Source organism: Aptenodytes forsteri, unplaced genomic scaffold (assembly GCF_000699145.1).
Source record: "Aptenodytes forsteri isolate BGI_AS27 unplaced genomic scaffold, ASM69914v1 Scaffold287, whole genome shotgun sequence".
In the NCBI taxonomy this organism is placed as follows: Eukaryota; Metazoa; Chordata; class Aves; order Sphenisciformes; family Spheniscidae; genus Aptenodytes; species Aptenodytes forsteri.
The window spans coordinates 3,888,066-3,893,576 of NW_008794854.1; positions in this window are offsets into that span (position 1 = coordinate 3,888,066).

Here is a 5,511-nt window from a genome sequence, read left to right on the forward strand (position 1 = left end):
AGCTGCGCGGTGGCTGCGGGCCCGGCCGCCTCCTCTCCCGCGGGAGCCCCGGGCTCGGATGCGGTTCCTCAGGCTGCGAGGCCTGGGAAATAGCGAGGCCGTACCGCTGTTCTGGAAGGAGGGCCTGCAGACACTCCCGCAGCCGCGGGTCGGCAACGTCCGGCTCTCCTCTCCGGAGAAGGGTTTGCAGGTGCGGACCCGGCAGAGCCAGGAAGCCACGCAGGAAGAGGGAAACCTTTCTTCTAAAGAAAGGACCTTTACTTTTCCCATCACTAACCTGCTTTGCATACACGTTACGATACTTGGAGCTGTCATACGGAATTATAAGTAAAGCACAACGAACTTTGCATTTCAGCCTTCCTCTGTACATCAGGCACGTACATTTTGACAGCTGCAGATGCGCGTCCTGGTGTCATTGCGTGGGTCTGTCTGAGGGAAAAGGTAAAACCACCGCTCGGTGACCCTGTCGTGGGAAGTACTCGTCACAGTACATCTGCAACAACTGAAGTAACCATCACCATCGCTTTTCTTCTCTTTCTGCACCACCTGACCGATGAAACCAGTGTCTGACCAGGTCGGAGCAGGGGGAGAGTAACAGCGTGGTCTGGGACTAGAGAAATGTCAGCCGAGGGCCTAGATGTCCTCTCGCCGCAGGTGGCACCACACGGGGCTTCTACAGTCCTAGTCACCTGAAATTCAAAATCCTTGAGGCCGGCTGGCTCTGCCTTTACTGTCGATGGCACCAGCTGTGAAGCTTTGCACATACCCATGACTTTCTACTACCGCACTGTGTGGTGATACGCTGCTGGGGACGTGCTCACCTGTTCAGCGTCCGTGCGGGCACTCACACACGCACACGCGGCTACCCCACGTATACCAGGAAGCGCTGTGAGCTTGGATTCTGATACTCGCTCTACTGTAGCACCAGAGAAGCTACCCCCGATACAGAGGGCCAATGCCACGGTTTTATGACGTCGACTGGTAAGTAAGTGTAATAGCTGGAGCGGTTTATGTACTGCACCTGACAAGAGTCAACACCACAGCGGAAGACTTAAGGATCAAGATGCGGCAGCCTCAATCCCTTCCACCTGCTCTTTCAGCAATTCCCTTTCCCTGACAGTCTCACACTCTGCCTTACACTGCATTTAGCTGTCAGGTAAAGCATTTTGTCCACAACAATTTCTGGATTTGCTGTGATACACAAAATGGATCCTCTAAGATACATTTTTTCCCCCTTGCGTTATTACATATCTTTGAAGGATAATGCTTTGTGAGCAAGTTCTCCTAAGTGCTGCTTACAAATATGTAAAAACATACCATTTCCACAGTCTTCACACAAGACATAGAGATGACCAGGTACACAACACTGAAGTCTACTCCATCATACACTAGTAAAAAAACCCCAAACATTGCTGTGAAAGATAATTTTTTACTGTCAAATTACTAAAGGATGAATACTAAATACCAAGGGTATATATTTCAGAAGTCCTCTGTTTTGTCTGTAAGGAAGTATTTTTTAAATAAACAAGTATTTTTCATTTGGTGTATTAAAGTTTGCACAGTAGTCATAGAATGTTTTCATTAATACACAGTAAAACTGCTAATTGACCTATATAATCAAAGTATGTATGAACTTAATGTATCTGTAAATACGTATATGTTAAGAATGTATTTTCACTTAATACAACCAGAATCTATCTCCTTCCATAAATCTGCATTTTCCTTTCCAAGGAAGGGAACAAAGGCATTTTGCTTTTAGAGCTTTGGTATTGAACAACCTTAAAAAAAGCGCAATTTCAGTAACAGGTTTTCACAAAGCACTCCTGACCTAGGACTCCTCACGCTCAAGGCGGAACATGGAGGGCAGCTTTGGCGTGCTTTCAGCCGTCCTGCAGCTCTGCTCCCCCTTCCTGTACCGCCTAGTACACTTGCCTCTGACGTGGGAGAGACCAGGCCGTGCTATTCAAAGCCATAGGTACAGGTTCATAAACATTTTCTCTTGTAATTAAATTTATATCTTGAATTGAAAGAGGGATTGTTATGTAGGAGCTCCAACATTTTTCATTGGTGACACTACTGGTCTGTATCCCTGCAAGTCTATCTTCTTTAAATCACTACTTTACATTACTTCACCCTCTTTCTCACATTCCCACCATCGCAGCTCGGGACCGCCCAGCGAACCAGTGCATGTGAACTCCTTAAATACCGTTGGCAGCCACGGCTGTTTTACAGCTTAGCTTTCCAGGATGGGAAAGCTTTGCAGCACAGGGGTAGCCGTTTCACCGAGCTTGGTGTGTTTTCAAGGACATCTTTGTGCATTTGGGGCAGTACTTCACTGTGGTCGTTGAAACAAAACACTGAAGCTGTAGTCTAGTGCCAAAACTATTAGGGCTGAGTGCTGACACGGTACTTTCAGTGTTCTTGCCAGGCCCCATCGTGCATTTCCTATCTTTCAAATGACATAAAGAAGATGGAGTGTGTACAACAGACAGCAGAGTCTGAAGGGGAGCAGGTAGGGTGTGCTCTGGTGTGGGGAAAGGAGTCTAATTGCCACTACCTTGGGCAGTAGCCTCTACCAGGAGAGTAGGTCTTAGCAGTCCTCTGCCATCAGATCAGCTAGAAAAGAGGGGGGCTAAAGCTGGGGTGGCGAGAGTCTCAAACCCGCTCCCTTCACAGCCTCCCAAAAGTCCCTGGCCCTTTGCCGTCACTTTCTAATAGTACTGGAACATGTGACAGCATCAGGGTACTCATTGCTCCCACAGGACAGCGACTTTCTCACTTGTTCACAGCTAGTTTCAGCATCCCCACGCTATGACGTGCAGCATGAGTACACCCTGGCTCTTGTGGTTAAGATGGTTTCTAGACCTGCAAGCAGCAAAGGACATTTAGACCGTGCGGGACGCCAACAGCTCGAAACCAGAACGATGAGAGAATGAGGAGATGCATCCTTTCAGCACTGCAGGGTGAGACTTCAGTTGTGAGCATCAGATGCGATGCACAGATACTTGTCGGCAGTAACTGCCGACTCCAAAAATCCTTCTCATGCTTTTCTTGAAAAGAAGAGCATTAAATTGCCTGTTCTCTTCCCCAAAACCTCAACCTCTTTCCATCTCCGCAAAACTCTGTAATTTCATTCTGTAATCAGTACCAAACCCTGCAATGATGTACATGAATTGCAACGGCCAGAGGGAACAAATGTGCATTAATAATACAATTTTATTTTCCACAGACTAAACCCACAAATTATCTAGGGTCTTGTCACTTGAGACCGTTCAAATGCTCCACTTCAAGCATGTGTTTAAGTGGCTGCAAAAATGAATGCCTAAGCAGGCAGGAAAAACATCATACTATTGACATTTTTTTAAATTCTATATCAAGGTCAGTAGGTTGTCGTATTTTTCCACGTCTCTGGAGTAGTCACATATGAATCACATTCAGCAGTGAGGATGGCCTGACTAAAACTTTACTATCCATTTTTCCCCACGGATTATATAGCCATATTTATGCCTTATGTGGATTTACTGAAAGAGCTCAGCTATTCCCTTGTGCGTCGGTGCAGAGTACAAGCCAATGTCATGTGCAGCCCAGACAATCTAGCAGCTCAAATCCCATTCCCATACCCCTAACCCTCCTATTTTCAAATACATAGTAAAAAGATTAGCTGTGCGGATCAGGCTGATGCTATTTAAACACTAAGAGGCATATGGGTTTCGCTGTTAGCCAATTCCAAACACACAAATGTGTTTTATTTCAATTTTAACACGTGGTTCTCAGGCTGCCATATACAGAATATAAAGCCAGAACAACGAACTTTTAAAAGTGCTTTAAAGCAATTGAAAACAAGTTGATAACATCAAGTGCTACCGGGAGCGTAGCCTCCTTCTCCTTACCACATTGAATGCCCTAATAACACAGGTCCCGTTATTCAACAGGGCGCATTGCTAGTTAAAAAGCTTTCAGTTAATGTTTTCAAAATCTTCCATTTCAGTCCAAAATCTACTGTGCCATGTAAATTCCAAATCCTTACACGCAATTTATCAGCAGACAGTAGATCAAATACGTTACTGAAACGCCTTCTGTGTCATGTGCGTATTTTAAAGGTCACTTTGCTACTGATGAGAAGAAAACTGCAGGATTCACTCTCACAGAGAGAAGCTAATTGCTCAACATTTCATGCAAGTATACCCAGACTCTTCCAAGCTGTTCATTACCATTTTTACCCTGACTGTAATGGAATTATTTAACATTTAAAACCATCAGACACACTCAATCACAAAGCTCTGCAGCCATCACTGCATTTAAAACGCCGCTCCTTCGAGTGCAGTAGACCAAATAGCGGAGTTGATTTCCCATTTTACATCGAGTCAGAAAAACACCGTGACTATCACTGCACTTTTTCCATTTCCTAAGCCCACTGCAAATACTTTGATGTCTATCATATAATATACCCTTTGTCATATTGACTTCCCCCCCTTTCTCTGTCCACTGCTCATAGCCTCGGTGTCAGTTCGTATCAACATATTATTACCTGCTTCTCTCTCTCGCCTTTGTTTGCTCATTTCTTTAAGCCAAGCCCTGGCATCTGCGAGTGGCCTGTTTGACAATAGTGAGCTATTCGATACTTCATTTACACCACATGAGGGTGTTTCAAGCTGCGTAGGATGCCAGAGTTAATTTGGAAGTCCTCCTGTTTGGAAAGGAACCAAGGGGCGAACAGATACATTTTTTTTTCCCACTGATTATAAATCTTACCGGGGCAACCTGGTACAGGAGACTTTGAAGGGAAAGAGATGAAACATCATACACTAGAAAACAGATGGAAGAGGAGTTTTAAAGACATAATCCGATGTTCTCTGAAATCAAATAATCTTTGCTGGGGACCTCCCCGAGCTTTGTCTTGTCCTTAAGGAATCATTTTAAATATAATATGATTTTTTATTATTTTCATTAAAATCTCCTTAGACAGGATTAAGTAATCATTATCCCCCTGCAGAGCTTTTTAGAAGCTTTCCTTGGCTTACTCCTCAAAGTTAATTGCAGAGTCAGGAAGAATTACCTACTAACATAAACAATAAATAAAACAAAATTTCTCCTTCGTATATGGCTTCTTCTGGAGTTTTAGTGTACACAGATCTTTCTAATGTTTGCCTGCTCTGATAAGCGATGGCTTTATATCCAACAAAGACTATGTAAGGTAACTAATACCCCGTTCTGGTTAGCAAGTATAATTTCTGTACACAGCTTTTTAAAACAAAAACATACATTAAAACGAAGCCGGAGCACTTCACAAGGCTTTCAACACAGCTGCAATGAGGAAAACATCTCCCGAAAAGAGACAACTCAGTGGGTCCATAATAAGATGGGCTGTTTCCCCAGGAAACCCCAGGTGGCAAAACCTATTATCAGCAACTGTTAACGAACGTGTCCGGCTCTGGGATTGCCGGGCAGCCTGTGCTCTCCCACAGCCTGCTCCCAGGCACCGCCACGCTACCACCGACTCGAGGACTCGAG